The 17184-nt window shown below is 45.5% G+C and overlaps 1 protein-coding gene across 1 annotated transcript in view; it reads right to left on the bottom strand.

Moving 5' to 3' along the window:
* CARHSP1 (calcium regulated heat stable protein 1) overlaps positions 1 to 7623 on the bottom strand; it is a 57931-nt gene extending 50308 nt beyond the window's left edge. The window contains exon 1 of the mRNA XM_048867258.2: positions 7464 to 7623. The gene's annotated coding sequence lies outside the window, so the exon portion shown is untranslated. The remainder of the gene's footprint in view (positions 1 to 7463) is intronic.
* Between the last annotated feature and the right edge of the window lie 9561 nt (positions 7624 to 17184).

Raw genomic sequence — 17184 nt, 5'->3', positions numbered from 1 at the left:
GAAGATGCAGACATTTTCAGAGCACTTTCCCCCGGCCAGCAGGGTTTCCCCCTCACAAGGGCAGAATCCAGGGCAGACTGCTAGATTAGCATAAAATGTCCAATATTCAAACAATGGCTAATGTAGCGTATCTTAACATTAATTCCCCTATGCCCGTTACATTATTAACACAGGTTGGAAACTGGCTTACAGGCTCTTAATGCTGTATTCTAACACGGCTGGTGTCACTTCCCGACACAAGATTCAGAAATGGCAATTGTTATTAAAAGGGATTTGTTATTTCGGTTTATCCATATTCATTTTTATTCATCCCCATGCAGGAGAAGCAGCATAATGGCCCTAAACATCCCACTTGAGCGCAGGGCTCACTGATGATTTGCAAAGGAACAGAAAATGGCGTCTGTGACTCTTTTGTTTCTTTGTGATGTGTGACGGAGGCTGGGAAAGTTTCCCCCACCTCCACTACCACCTCCCAACATCTCTTCCCCTGCTTGGATTTTTTGGGGCTTTTTTTGGTTTTGTTTTGTTTTTTTGGCATTAGAAATTCCGGTCGTCTAATCTGTTTTTCCTGGAAGACTATGAGTGAATGAAGAACTAGTAGAATTATGACAACATCATAGAAACCATTAAAGTGAACCTTGATTAACTGAGATGGGAAGTAATTTTTATTCAGGCTATTTAAACCCTACCCCTTCAGTTAGCTCTGAGAAAGCTCCCACTCTGAGTCACCAATAAACCCTACAGCAAAAACAGGGAAGATATGATTTGACATGTCTCACATTCCTGGGGGGGGGAGACAACACAAGTATAATTTTTATATATTCCATATAATTTTCATATATATGAAAAAAACACATTTCAGGCCTTCTTTATACATCAAAGAGACAAAGAGAGCACAAACCAATTTTCTCACATACTCTCTCTCTCTGTCACACACACACACTTTTCTGATCACATTTAAGTATAGGGCCTTACTCTCTGCTCTGGGATGAATTTCATCCCTCATGAATTGCTTCTTAATGTGTGAATTTTCATACTACTGAGCTGAGAAAAATGGGTGAAGTTTTCCTTTAACGTGATACTGCATATGCTTGTTTATGAAGAGTCACGTCACAATCTTTCTGCCAGGATACTTCCTCATTCACATAAAGCAGAGATCATGCTGTAGGAATTAATGTTCCAAAAGCCGTGAGGCCTCAACAATGTTTGAACAAGAACCATGGGGTGAATGAAGGTTCTCTCTTGCCTCATTTAATGTTATTCTTGGTGGCATAAGTCAGACATCAGATACCACAAATCTGCACACACAGAGTATGAAAATGAAAAAGAGCATTGAGAGAAAATTACAAATCCATTACCCAGCTAGCAGAGGTCAACTTAAAGCAATGGAATTACAGATCTGAACAAGAAAACAATTCAAACCTACTACAGCATCAACCTCAGCTTTGAATTACCCTCTGTGACCCTCAAGAGACAATCCTACCATAGAGTAATAAAAAGAAATGAAGTGAGGACAGTTTAGAAGTCTGAGGAAATGAAGATAACTTGTCTTCCCAGTGGGCTGCCTTGGACATGATGAAAAGACAATATTATACGGAGGTAGGCAATACAAAACAAAACAACTCTTTGGAACCTTTTTAGGAAACCCTCTTTTTCTGCACTGAAACAGAAGAGATGGTAATTACTTGGATGAACTCATGTAATTCCTCTCTTTGGCTTTACTAGTGCAGTTTGAGAGAGACTAATCAGGCATAGAGAAAAACTGTTCTCTCTTGCCACAGAGGGCAGGACAAGAGACAATGGGTTCAAACTACAACACAGCGATTTAGATTAAATCCCAGGAAAAACTTCCTAACTGCAAGAACGGTAGGAAAATGGAACAAACTGCCTAAGGAAGTCCAGGAAGCTCCTTCACTGGAGGTTTTCAAAAGGAGTCAGGATAGCCATCTGTCTTGGATGGTTTAGACACAACAAATCCTAAATTTTGGCAGGTGATGAGACTAGATGACCCTTGCAGTCCCATCTAACCCTATGGTTCTATGATTCTACACCAAATCACCATTATCTATCCTCCATTTCTCTATAGAGTATTTGATCGTCCCTTTATTTTACACAACAGACCCGCGGGAGAAGTAAACAGTTTACTTTTTTTAAAAAACCTATCACCTTCTAGAAGAACACACATAGCCTTTTGTTTCCTTTTTCTTACACGAACTTATCAACTTTCTGCACTTTCTGGTGGCTAACAGATCAATTGGACATGATCTGCACACCGCTGTGTGGCCCAACACCTGCTGTTCCAACCTCATGGGCGGACGGTGGCCAGTCTTCTTGCTAGAAGTCTCTTTCTGGTTCTATAATAAGTGAAAAGCTGACGAATGCTGGCCCCCCATTCAGTTCCAGTCCCCCACTGAGTTTCAAGCAGGCATCTTGTTGATGAGTGGCAGATCCTGGATTACTCCTCAGCTTTCCTGACTGAAATCCAAAATATCTGCAGAGCTAGATTTCCAAGGTAAAAACCCATTGGTTTCCTCTGAAAGTTATTCTTTTCAGGATTTCCCCAACCTTAAAAAGGGCTTCCACCACTTTCCTTCAAAGACTATTCCACAGTAATCAATCTAGCTATCTGTCAGGAGATTCTTCCTGGTATTTAAGATGTAATTTCACCCATGATCATGCTACATTTGTAGCATCTTTCATCATGAAGGACCCAAACCCCTTAACAAGCTATATTATACATAGCTTTAATCTACTGGACTATCGTGATTACATTTCCCTCTTTCCTGGAAGATGCTTCTACTTCCAAATATTGTACACTACCATGTCCTCACTTCCCCCTGCCTAACTAACTAAGTTAGTGGCCATTTGACCAATATATCCATGTTTAGATCATAGCTTATCACGGTTGGAAGGGACCTCAGGAGGTCATCTAGTCCAACCCCCTGTTCAAAGCAGGATCAATCCCCAATTTTTACCCCAAATCCCTAAATTGCCCCCCTCAAGGATTGAACTCACAACCCTGGGTTTAGCAGGCCAATGCTCAAACCACTGAGCTATCCCTCCCCCATAGTTCTTTTAATCTTCTCTCAGAAATCAAGCCCTCCAACTCTTTAATCATTCTGGTTTCTCTTCCCCCAGTTCTTTCCACGTTATCTACAAATTTCCAGTACTGAAGTACCCAGAAATTAGTACAGACTGCAAGGGAGATATCATCTCTTTCGAACACATTTCAAACACATGTCTATAGGTGTTTGACAGCAGGTTACTATCTTTGGTGTCATACACAAGAACCTGATCCAAAGGCCACTAAAGCACCATTTCTCAAATGCAGCCACCAACGGGTTTCCCTGCAGCCACGACAGCTTCCTGGGGCAAAGCATCAGCCCATCCCACTCCCTGCCTGTTGCTCCTGGATGTGCCAATCTCCGGAGACAGGTGGGGCACAACGCTGAAGGAGCAAGGTCAGTTCTCTACCTGGGGGAGAACAGAGGGACTTAGTGGGGCTCGGACTTCAGCCTGGGGTGGTTGGGCGGCGGGGACTTAGGGAGCCTGGCTGCAGACTAGGCTCCAGGATGGGCTTCAGACTCCAACCCCTGGCCATGCAGTGGTGGGCTCCAATCCCTGTCTCTGGCTGCATGGCGCTGATCCCCAGTCCTGCTGGCCCCAGGTGCTGACCCCCATCCGTGCACTCAGACCCCCAGCCCTAGTCACTTAGTCCCAGGCGCCGACCCTGAGCTCCAGCAGCTGCTGGCCCTGGGTGCAGATCCCCAGTGCTGGCTCCGGATGCCAACCCCTAGCCCTGGCCGTGCGGCAGCCAACCCCCAGCCATGTGCTCCAACCCCCAGCCCTGGCCATTGATCTTGGGCACTGTTCTTGGATATCAACCCTGGGTCCGGCAAGTGCTGGCCATGGGTGCCGATCCCCAGCCCCAGGCGCCAGCCCCAGGTGCAGATCCCCAGCCCCGTCATGCAGCAGCGGGCACCAGCAGGTGCTGGCCCTGGACACCGACCTCCAGTCCTGGTCGCGCAACAGCTGGCTCCAGTGGGTGCTGGCCCAGGACACTGACTCCTAGCCCCAGCTGTGCAGCAGCGGGCGCGGACCCCAAGCCCCAGTCACACAGCAGCAGGTGCTGGCTCCGGGTGCTGACCCTCGGCTGTGTGGCAGTGGGTGCTGATCCCCGGCCCAGGGCACTGACCCCCAAACCCAGGCACCAACCCACATCTCCGAACATACGGTGGCGGGGCCCCCCATCCATCCATCACCCCTGGCCTTTGCTGCCTCACCCCCCACTCCTCCATCAATCCTCCCTGGCCCCTGCTGTCTCACCTCTGGCCCCTCCATCCAAGTCTTAACTTGCCAGGACTTGCTGTGAAAAGTGATATTAACAAACATATAAATATCACTTTTCACAGCATTATTTTAATTACTGAGTCTGCAAAAAAACCCTACATAAATAAACTGCAATAATCTGGATGTGTGCACATGCATATCTATTTGTTTTTCCTAAAGTTAATTAAGTTTTTTAGGAAAAAGTTTCAGTGCGGCCACCAGCAAGAGTTAGTGACTACACTCTGAGGCCACCAAAAAATGTGTTGTGAGAACCCCTGCAAGTCAATGGAAAGACTCCCATTGACTTCAATAGGTATTGGAGGCTCTGAGTACATTTGAACTTTCAGATTCTTTTTGTCCTACAGTATACCTTAGAACATATTTCTGACTGAAAGCTTGTAAGTGCAGAGACCATGTCTACTTCCACACGTGTACAACTCCTAAAAGAAATGAGGCCACAATCTTGATCAGGGCCTCTTGGTGCTAGCATAAATTAATTAATAAATACTACAAGCCAAAATTCATTTGGGCAGCCAAATTTTATACAGTATTTGGCCAAGGTAATATAGCACTTTGCTAGGATGAAAAATAAGAGCCCGCAGGTAAATCCTCTGATCCAAATCTGAGTGCTTCATGGCATATTTCAATGCTACCATCACAACAGCTACACAGGAATCAGGCTTAAATCAGACCTACGGTGAGCCAACCTCCATTATTAATAAAATGCTGGAGAAAGAGATATAAATATATCTGCCAAATGGAAGAATATAAAAATAAGAGAGATGATTTAAGCTAAAACAGACAGTTAAAAACTCAACTTCACAAACAATAAGTGTCCAGAGTATCATTTGAAACAGTCTCAATTTAAACACAACTGTTCACCCTCTCTTTTTAAAGAGATCATATCTAGCCCCAAATAAAGTTTTGTAAATAACATTCCTTAGCGTTAGTTTTGTAAATTCCTATAGAAACACTGTAGGGAAAAAAACAAACTGACATCCACTCCCAGTAGTATTTGCAACACATATTTTGCAGCAACTGAACCCAAAAGTGAAACTTAGTGCACTTGGTCTTGAATCTTGCCCATATGCTCAGGGTTTAGCTGATCGCCATATTTGGGGTCGGGAAGGAATTTTCCTCCAGGGCAGATTGGAAGGCCCTGGAGGTTTTTCGCCTTCCTCTGTAGCATGGGGCACGGGTCACTTGCTGGAGGATTCTCTGCTCCTTGAGGTCTTCAAACTACAATTTGAGGACTTCAATAGCACAGATATAGGTGTGAGGTCTTTTTTAGGAGTGGTGGGTGAAATTCTGTGGCCTGCATTGTGCAGGAGGTCAGACTAGATGATCATAATGGTCCCTTCTGGCCTAAATATCTATGAATCTATGAATCTATGGTCTGTTTTCATTGTTGAGAGCTAAGCAAAGTGTGAACGGACAGCATAAAAAACAAAGTAAATTAGACTTCGTTTTTTTCCCCAGCTTTAATAATCTGAGGTGCTAATTAATACAAGAAATACTGTTATTATTTGAAATGTGCAACTGTCCCTGTGAAAAGACAACATAAAAGACTTTGTGCACTTTATTGTTTTTTCCTGTCTATCCTACAAAGTCCAGAATAATGTAAGAAGGGTTGTTGTTTTTTTCCTTCCTATGTGAAGAGCTTGTCTTCTGGGCTCTTCTTTCTCATGCATTGCCTAAATTTATGTTTACTGCAGAAAATATTTTCCTTTGCGTGGAATAATTATATATTCACAGTTTGCAAGCGAACAAATGTGCATTCCAAAAAGGTTTACAGAGCCAACACCGGCCTTCAGATGAATTCCCTCTTGTTACAGTAAATTCAGTGGAATGAGAGAGATGATGAAACCTCTGTGATTCCCCTTCAGTGAGTGTTAGGAGCGAGCCCAGACCCAAACCTAATTTTTTCCCCCAGGCAGCACTTAAAAGTCCAGTCACCAAATATGGTAATTATAGACCCTCTATAAGTACAAATCTGCTACAGTACACACACAAAACTGAAATGAAAGGACCTTTTCAAACCTTCTATACTAACTGCCCCCGTTTAGCATGGACAGCCTCTACTAAGCAACAGATCTGTCATTTGCCCTATTCCATCCAGCCAAAAAGCCCTCCCGCTCCAATGAATTTCAGCAGTTAAAAGGAGGTCTCCATTTTTCTTCCCCACATGTCCTTATTGATAGCTTTCAAATGCTGGCAGGTATGAAGGTGAAGAAATCAGTTTGTATGCCACCGGATTCGGATAGTCTGCGTTAGTGGCAGTCATGTAAAAGGCACCCTTCAGAAGTGAATGGAGAAGCGTGGAGAGAAAGGGGGGTCGGAGGAAAGAGAGAGAGGATTTGCCCCATCGAGCTGATTCTAAAGCAAGAGCATCAGCCATCAGCCAAGGGGAAAGCGTGAGGTGGCTCCACTACTTGGCTCCCAACCCAACCACACACAGCCAGATCTCTTCTTTCAGCCATTGGGTGGGGAATGCACAGTCCCCTCCCAGGCTTTCTGTTTACTGAGCCTCCCGGCTGCACACGCACTTCACTTTGGGCTCCTCCGGAGCAGCAAAGGAGGCACAACCGAGGCCATACGGGGCAGCCTCTGGAGCGCGCCCAGAGCCTGGGGGCTTGCAGGGGACGCAAAGCAGAAGGGGAGCATCGGAGAGTTCCCCGAGTTCTGCTTTCTACTTTAGAGTCACTTGCAAAGCAACCCATTGTTACAACCGGATGTCTCACTCCGGCTAGCACACGCGGCTTGCACCAAGAAAAGGAGTACTTTTCTTTTTGCGAATACAGACTAACACGGCTGTTACTCTGAAACCTGCCTGCACCGCCTCCCCTGCCCCTCGAGGATTGCTTCGCATGAGAGCCAGCTGCAACCTGTAGCAATACCCTGCCCCACCCCTCTACCGCCCGGGCAACCACAGCAACGTGAACTCTGCCAGCTCCAGGTGCATGTCGCTTAACTTGCAACAATCTGCATGCCTGTCCCCCCGCGCATGTGACTATCCCTTCGCGGCCAGGCTCCCCCGTCTCCCGTGCAAGTTGCTTTGGTGGCCCCGTACGTTTGCGCCCCCTCCACCCCTCCGCTGCGTGTGGCTGCAGCCCGCATGCACCCGGCCCACCCACCTTCCAGGGCAACTTCTCTCGCTCGCTCGCTCGCTGTGCAGCAGGCTCCGGCGGCCGCAGCTTCTGTAACTCCAAGGGCCAAACGGCTCGCCCGGTGCCTGCGCCGCCTGCGGAGGGGGGTGAGGTGGGCAGGGCTGAAAGCGGGAGCCACCCCCTAGCTGGAGACAATCGCACGGGGCGGGGACAGGGCTACGCGCGGAGGAGCTGGGGCCCCCGGCCGGGGGACATGGACCGTGGAGGGGCGGTGCTGGGGGCATGCAGCAGGGGAGGAGGAGCGGAGATGGGGGGGTAGGAGGAGGAGGCTGGGAGGCCGGCAGGGAAGGGGGCCAGCGCTCGGGGTTGCATGCACAATGGGTAAGGCTTGGAAGGACTCGATTTTTATGAGTAAAGGGGGATTTTACTGTACATCCCCAAGCCCCATGAAAAAAATATTTCCATCACGAATCATCAACATTTACAGACAAGCAAAGGAAGAAAAAAGCTGGAGAACTTACTCCAGTTTGATTGAGAGGTATTTGCACTGTGCTTTCTGACAATTTGCGTTTTCCCAGGTACAAAGCTTTCATTGTTTTGAATGGCAGGATCTACTGTCATTAACTAATTATTGGCTGAGAGCTCCCGATTGGCTGAGCCCACTACCTCCCCCTTCCCCCCCACCGGAAATTTCCGCAATTGTGGAAATTTAAATGGATAAAAATTAACAATGCTTAAAAATAAATGTTGATATTATCCGTCAGAATGATAAAAAAATTAAAAAGTGAATTTTGCCAAGCCTCAGGCTGGGGGAGCCCTAAGTGCTGGGTCTGCTCACAGTTTGAATACACCCAAGAATACACCAGCCCTTCTGCCTAATGGCTTGAAAACCCTGCTCCCCAAGGAGCTGTCCTCATACTGCTGAGGGCAGTTTAGAAAGTTCTGGACTCCGGAGACAAAGTGTTTGGCTTGTGGTGGGGTGTGTCTACACTAGAAACGCCAAGGCAGCAGTGTAGAGCACTTAAGGCTTGTCTATACTTGCAGCGATCATGGCATCTAGTGAAGACCCACTAAATGGACCGCTGATCGCTCTGCCATCCACTCCTGTACTCCACCTGATCGAGAAAAGTAAGGGGAGTCAACGGGAGAGCGTCTCCCGTCGACATCGCGTAGTATGGACCCCGCAATAAGTAGATCTGAGCTACGTCAATTTGAGTTACTCTATTTACGTAACTCAAATGGTGTAGCTTAGATCGACTTTTCCCTTTAGTGTAGACAAGGCCTTACTTGTAAGTGGCTGTAGTAAATCCACACCCTTGAGAGGTGGTAGCTAAGTCGAAGGAACAATTCATGTGTCAACTTAGCGCTGTCTACGATGGGGCTTAGGTCGCCTTAACTAGGTCTCTCAGCGACATAGCTAGGTCGACATAACTTTCTAGTGTAGACCAGCCCCCAGTGTCAAGGAAACCCTGAGACCCTGGCTCGCTCCCCTCAAGGGCAAAGCATGAAGAGACCCCCTAACGCAGGGCTGCTCTGCGCCCCTGAGATGTAGCTATGCTGACCTAACTCCCAGTGAAGATAGTACTAGGCCGATGGAAGAATTCTTCTGCCACTTCTCGGATTGAACCCCTTCCATCAGCATAGGTAGTGTCTATCCTGAAGCACTACAGTGGTGCAGCTGCAGTTGTGCTGCTGTAGTAGTTTAAGTATAGACCCAAGCCTGGTCTACACTACGGAGTTAGGTCAATGCAAAGCAGTTTATGTCAACCTAACTATGTAAGGTTGTGTGTCTACACTACTAAGTTTCTCTCAGCATACTTTATGTCACTCAGAAGTGTGAATAAACCACACTACAGCATTACACGTGTTGACAAGTTCTGAGTGTGTACACTAAAATTTCACGCCCACCGACATAACTCACCCACTGAACTGACTTAATTACTCTACCTCCGTGAGAACAGTCAATGTCAATGTAGTTAGGCCGATGCAGTGTCAGTGTAAACATTGTGTTGCTTATATCAACTGTTGCTGGCTTTCAGAAGCCATCCCACAATGCCCCACACTGACAGTTCAATCAGTGCAAGTGCTCCTGGTAAGGATACGCACCACCGATCCAAGGAGCAGAGTGTAGACGTGCACAAGTGTTGTAATTACTGCGGCGGCTGTATGCCAATGCAAATTAGGGATTGATCTAATTTTGTAGTGTAGACATGCCCTTATTTATTCTCAGCTTTCTGGGGACCCAGGCACTGCAGCATCAGGGATAAAGCTCTCTATGTGCCTCATGCATCCACCCTCCATCCTCTGGAAATGAAGTTTCTAGGGTTGCCAACCCTACAGGGTTGTCCTGGAGTCTCCAGGAATTAAATATTAATCTTTAATTAAAGATTATGTCATGTGATGAAACCTCCAGGAATACGTCCAACCAAAATTAGCAACAATAGCACTGGGCCAGGCATGCAATTACAATGCAAAGTCCACAGGTTAATGAAGGGCTCTGAGCAAGAAGCAAATGTTTCATAGCAAAAGGCAATAAAAACGCACTGCTTAAAAGTAGTTGCAACACAAATTCAATAGGATTTTCTGTATTCAAATTACCACTGTTATTAAATGTTTTTATATGCTTCTACTGTGTGATCTCTGCAATCCTCAGCTAGTGCATATTTAATTGATGGTACTAGAGAACAGCACACAAGCTGGAAATCACTAATTCTAAGAGACTCAGGAAAACAAAATTCTTCTGTAACTTTTAAAAGCCCTTCATGCCCTGAACAGACCATCAGAGACCACTTAAATGGGGCACCATCTTCTCTGTACCAACGTGTTTAAATTGTGGTTAAGGTGAACCCCAGTCCTGCAAATGCTCACATGTATACTGAACTTGAAGGCCATCCTATTATTTTACTCACCTGATTGAAGTGAAGCACGTGCTTAAGTGTTTGCAGGATCTGGGCTATGGTATGCATCTGCAATACACAAGTGTTAAATGTACTCGCATCAAGTTCCAGAACAACTGTAGGACTGAAAGGCCATGCTGTAAAATACCAGAATTTTCACTAAAACAAAAAGGGCCAAATTCATCCCCGGCATAACTTCAGTAACTTGTAGGGAGTTACACAAGGGAAGATTTGGCCCAATGACACACAAACGGAATTTGCTACTTTTCACTCTACACAAATATTGTTAATATCTTGAGATCTTTCTTTTTAACTATTTTTTCTGTGCAAACACAGAGTCTCGTAAAAGACAAACAAAACATGCCAGACAAAACAAAGAAGCTTTTATATTAGTAACAACCAGAACGCGAGAACCATCTGAGCTCAGGCACCACTGAGTACATTTGGTCTGCAAAGAATAATAACTAATATTTAATTAATGCTTCAATTTACTGAAAGAAAAGCATGTGATGTAATTGGATAAATGAATAAGAAAAGGAAAACTTAGGCTGAGTAATAGGAAAGACATCCTGAGGGTGGACAAAGCAATAGAAAATGTATTCGGAACTAACCCTCCACTGGCAGGGAATGGGCCAAATAACCTAATTGATCTTTTTTGTCTGATTGCCACGATAAGAAATTCAGCTGTGGTGTAAGTTACACATCAACTATGTGTGAGTCAGAAAATATGTAAGTGATTTGTAGTAGTGTAACATCCACTGATTTGGCATTCAGTGGCTGTTCAAGGCTTGTGTAATTTGCTCCGCAAAGGGGCAGAAAAAGGAAGCTGTAGCAGGAAAAGGAACCAAGAGAGTTTATGGGAAAGCCATATTTTAACCAACCATCCCCAACATTCCTAGGGCCAACTTCAACCCCTGCTATAAACAGGTGCACCTCTAACTGGGTTTTGTAGGAACACAGGGATTTCCAGACTAGATCAGACCAGAGCAGTGGTCTGCTTAGTCCACCATCCTATCGCCAAGAGCACACACTCTGATTGCTTCAGAGAAAGGTGAACGAAACACTGCAGTAGGCAGTTATGGAGTTATGCCATCAGGGACATTCTTTTCCTAACCCCCAACAGTTAGAGGTTGACTTAAGCCAAAGGGAACTGTACTCACTTATTCCAGGGAATGAATTTGGACCCTACAGAATCAATATGAGTCACACTCCTATCTACTGAATGCCAGATTTCTCACCAACTTATGCCCACAGTCACGTCAGCCTCTGAATTTGGCCAAAGGCTCCATGCACATGACAGTCTTGGCTGGCTTAACAGACAGTCTTCAGGATCCAGTTGGACTAATGTTTTTAGTTAATACAGTTTTACTGGCTGATGCTGTCCTGGTTTTAGAAACCATACAAGGCTGTAGTGTAGATAGGGCTTGAAATGTCTCCTTTCCTTTTCTTTTCCTATTTATAGACAACAGACAAAGCACGTCTCAGTATCACTGCGAAGTTAACTGTTTGGTTTATAGGAGCAAAAATGATATGCTTGTTTTATTTAGTCACTCCTAACCACACAAGGAATAGTAGGCACTAAGAGCAGTGTGCAAATTATACTTAAAACTGCCCCAAATAAGCTCAAATGCTATTTCTCTCATTGGGAAAAATAAACAGTTTGTGTTATTCCAAAACTTCTGGTTATATACATTACTCACCATTAGACCTGAATAAGAAATAGGAGGGAAAATTAATAATACTACATGGAGCAAATTAGCCATCATCAGAGGTATCTTGTCCCTTTGGCCCCTGAGTTCTTATTCCACAAAAGATATTACAGCTTAGTGGGACATAATATGGAGACTTGTGAGTTTTCCTACCTAAGGCTTTAATTTTATTCTTGCACATCTATCCTTTTAGGTTGTGTGATTAGACTAGTTTCTAGGGAAGGAGGAGGGTGAAAGGAAAGCAAATAAATAATAATAATGATTATACTAAGCACATCCATTGAGCTAAAGCCTATTCATATCAATGGAAACTCCCAAGGATTTTGATGGGCTTGAATCATAGAATTGCCACCCTAAAACTTTAGAAAACCAGGAGTCACCCCCCATCTCCAAATCATGAGATTTAAAACAAAAAAACCCAAACCTAATTTTTAGACCCAAACTTCTCTCATGTTTTTGGTCTGCCTTTGGATTTTATAACTCCCCCTGGCTACCCCAGCATGTCTGTGTGCATGAGCGTGCACATGGCCCCTGCTGCACCAGCTCTCCCAGGCTGCCCGATGGTGCAGAGCTTCCAACATCTTTCTGTCTCCAAACGTCTAATTCATTGATTCTGTACCCCCACCACCTACCCCCACATCTACCCAGCCCCCAGCCTAGCAATTAATTATGTTCCTACATCAGTTCTGCACCTCCGAGCCCATATCAGCCCCTGGCCCCTTGGCACACCTCTGCTCCTCCTGCAGCTCCAATGATTGTTCAGCCCCTCTCTTCCTTCCCAGCTGGTGTTGCAAGGATAGAGGGAGGATGTAGGGGGGGAGGAGGAGGATGCTGGGCTGCCTAGAGCTGCTGGGCTCTTTTTTGCTCCCTCTCCCCCCATCCCCTCTCTACTACCCCAAAACTCCTCCACGCTCCTGAGGGTAGGAGGGAGAGATCTGTCTGCCTCCTGCAGCTGCCCTGATTGACTGGTTTTCTCCAGAGGGCTGGGAAATGGAGGAGGTAGCCAAACAGAGGGCATTTCTCCCCTGGGCAAAGCTGGAAATAATGTGAAGGCTGGAGTTTCTTGTATCGAATTTGGCTCCACCAGGGGCCAAATCACATTAGGCAATTTAATTGTGAGGGTTCGCCACACTGGGATCACATTTTTATAGCACACTTTTTACTCATGGTAAAGGTGGGAGAGCATTATCATCACACCCTGCAATTTCCGAATGGGGAAACTGAGGCACAGAACAATTACGTGACTTCCTATGGTTACAGAGCAAGACAGTGGCAAAGCTGGGAATAAAACCCTGGCCTCCTGATTCTGAGACTAGTTCCTTATTTTTTAGCCCCTGCTGCTTCCTTCAGATCCAAACAATTTCTTTGGATGTCTCAGGGACCCCGCTCTTGAGATTACTGTGGTAGCATTATCCCTGGAGAGCAATCCAACCTATCCCTGCCCAGCCTGCCATTATTCCATGCACACCTTTATTTAGGGAACATGTCTACTGAAAGCAACAGCACCTTTGATAACAGTATGCTGATTCTTCAAGAGAGCAAGGACCATCCCTAAAATGAACTGAACACAACACTTTGCGGCAGGGCACTGGTCCTGGGGCAAATACGTGTGCCCAAGCCCTCTATTTCAAGGCCGTGGCTAATTGGGCAAGTCAGGTCATGTGACAGACCAGAGTCAGCATTTCCTATAAGAGGAAGATGCAGGGTCAAGGGAAGGAGGAATCTCTATGCACGAACCAGGTGGAAGGTCTGGTAAAAGATCCGTCCAGGGAAGCTTTAATGTGGTTAGTTGTTAGGGAAGACCAGGAAGCAGGACTTGGGTTTCAAGAAGGAACAGTGTCATCTAGGAAAGCTTGGAGCTGGGTAGAGTTGGCACTGAATTGTTTTGTTCAGTGAAGAAAACCCTGAAGAAAGGGGTTGAAATTCTGCCATTGATATTAGCTTTATTGTACACTGGCTGGGGAGTTGGTCCACTAATTTACAAATACCCATTGCCATGTTTTTCTGATGTCCTAGGGCTGCAGATCCTTATTCTACCATAACCAGCATTAGGTAACAGACCACAGGAGGAAGGATGATCTTGTGATCTTATTCCATAACATGTGCCTGCTATAGTGACCATCCGTTATTCTCTGTCTACTTTGTTTTATGTTATGCTTTGTGGCCACTTCTCTATCAGTCTGCAAGCTACTTAGGGATGGGGCCTGTAATTTCTCAAGAACACACATTCAATAGCACAGCACCATGGATACTGATGTGAAGCTTTTCATTCATTTAAAATGTGCAGAGAATGGAATTTCATCCGCTGTGTTTTCATCACTTGGACTGGGGGGAAAAATCGGATAATGGGCTGGATCTCATTAAGATTGGGCGAAAAATGCCCCTATGCACGGTGCTAGCACAAGACCACGTAAGTCCTCTAAACAGGTCTCAAGTAGTAGGTAGGATTTTTACTGGTTCTTTACATGAGGGTGGATTTCACCCTTCATTACTAAATGCCACCATTCTTTATGCAAATCAATAATAGCATAGTACAGAATCACCATATGCCATCTTTCATATCAAACCTCAACATATGTTCCACATCCTGTTAAAAGCTGTTTACCATATAACCAGAGAGAGAGACATAGGCACCACATTTTATAAGCTCAAATTTTTCAAATAAACAACTAAGTCACTGTGTGCCCACATTATCTTAGTCACCTGTTATTTGAATTACACTTTAGTTTAATTCCACTCAGTTTACATAAGTGTAGGAAGTGAATAGCCCTCTGCTCTTCTCTGATGAGTTATAGCAGCAAGATCAGGGAAAACATGAAAACACTGGTGTTCATAAAGAAAACAAATTATAATTTCAGATGCCCCTCACATAGGGTGTTAAAGAGTAGAGTTAGGGTGTGTGGCCCAGTACAGTAAAGGAAATGCTAATTGTGGGAGCAAATAATCTTTGAATATTCATTTTTATTTAAAAATAATTTTAAAAATGCCTTTCCCAGGCTCTAGGCACACTGATACCATTAACACCTCAATGAAGTCTCAGCAACATTAAAGTGATCATTTCAACCCTCAGTCTCTCCCCAAGCCCTCTCAATGTCTTTTGCAGCATGCCTGAAAGGTCACCATATTTGGAATATTTTGGATGAGGAGGTGGGGAAAAAGATCCAGAGTCCTGGAGCCCTCACAGGAGATGCCCTCTAGTCATTCCACCTCTCTTTTATACAAGGGGGATCCAGCTCTGGCACCCCTGCTGCCCACAGCTATAGTACTATGACACGGGGAGAGAGGGGAACCCTCAGGTAGGCTGGTCCCATGCTATTTAGGGCTCTAAAGATCATAACCAACACTTTACCTCCACCCAAAGTACTACATTTTTATTTCTGGAAAGGCGATTCCCAATCCCTGGTGAAATTGGTATCAATTGAGGCAATGATGGGGAACTTCTGATTGTGGCTTCCAGAGAGACAGGCACGAAATGATGACAATTGTCATGTCTGACCTTAAACAGGTTCTGTTTCTTTCCTTGCTTTCAGTTTACATTCCCCTCATTCTGCCCTTTAACTGCTTGTCCCATAGCCTTTCCTTCTCATTTCCAATATGTCTCCCAGTTCCATCCATTGTAATGAAAGACTGAGGCCATGTCTACGTGACAAAATTATGTCAACTCGAGTTACATTGGCACACACTAGGGTTGCCAACTTTGGTTGGACGAATTCTTGGAGATTTCATCACATGACATAACCTTTAATTAGAGATTAATCTTTAATTCTGGAGGGTTGGCAACCCAGCATACAGCTGCCACAGTTAGTACATTGCTTGTGTGCATGTATACTTGGCTCCTTGTGTTGGTGGTGCACGTACTCACCAGGAGTTTACTGATGCACAGTGTGGGGCACCCTAGGTAGGTGTCTCATTGTGCAACTCACCGCCATTGAGCACACCGTCTTTTGGGAAGTTCTGGCAATGCATAATGGGGCCTAAGCAAGTCACTCAGGGATGAATGGGAACATAGGGCTAACATCCCTGTTTGCAACTGTCTCCATTCCATAATGTTATCTGTATCCCATAATTTTTTCATGCCTTTTTTTTCCCCAAAGACCCACAAAGCTGCACAACCCTTCTCACTGTCTGCTATCCCTGACAGCAGCATAGAGCCTGCACAGCTCTACACTATTATCATGAGCAATGCAACCACAGGATGCATGATCCTGGAGTGTTTGCAGAGCCACAAGAGGAAATGAATGAGTGGAGAACATGACGATTCCTTGGAGGACGGATTGCTGTTGGACATAGCGAGAACCAGTTCAAGGTTGTTGGTGGCATTCATGGAGCAGTTGCAGATGGTGGCGCTTCGCTTCTGAGCCCAAGAAGCGAACACTGACTGGTAGGATCACATAGTACCAAAAGCTACAGAACTTCTGGCCACATTCCTGGATCTGTGTGCTGAGCTCGCCCAGTCCTCCAGACACCAAAAGTGAGAGCTTCATTGACAGCGGAGAAGCGAGTGGTAATTGCACTGTGGTAACTTCTAATGCCAGATTGCTACTGGTCAGTCTGGAATGAATTTGGAATCAGGAAATCCACCACGGGGGCTATTGTGATGCAAGTGTGTAGGGCCATTAATCACCTCCTGCTACACAGACAGTGACTCTTGGCAATGTGCAGAACATAGTGGATAGATATGCAGCAATGGGGTTCTTGAACTGTGGTGGAGCAATAGACAGCACAAATATCCCGATTTGGCAACAGAACATCTTGCCATTGGGGATGCTTCTCCAACATCAGTATGGGCTGGTCAGGGAAGGTGCTTGATACTCACATCTTTAAGAACACAGAACTGTTCAGAAAGCTACAAGCAGGTACTTTCTTTCCCGACCACTGGATTACCATTGGCAATGTTGAAATGCCAATAATCATCCTGGTGGACCGGGTACCCCATGCTTCCCTGGCTTTGAAGCTGTACACCAGCCACCTTGAGAGCACAAAGGAACAATTCAACCAGCAATTCAGCTGGTGCAGAATCATAGGCACCGACTCAATGGGTGCTCTGGGGTGGAGCACCCACAGGAAACCGGCAGCTCCTCCCCCTCATCCCCAGGTGTCATGCCCATTGGCAGGCCCTGCCGATCAGCCCCTTCCCACCCA

The sequence above is a fragment of the Caretta caretta genome, chromosome 10 (genome assembly GCF_965140235.1).
Source record: "Caretta caretta isolate rCarCar2 chromosome 10, rCarCar1.hap1, whole genome shotgun sequence".
Taxonomy (NCBI): Eukaryota; Metazoa; Chordata; order Testudines; family Cheloniidae; genus Caretta; species Caretta caretta.
Note: the sequence above shows the minus strand (reverse complement) of the source record. Positions and strands in the feature narration are given on the sequence as shown.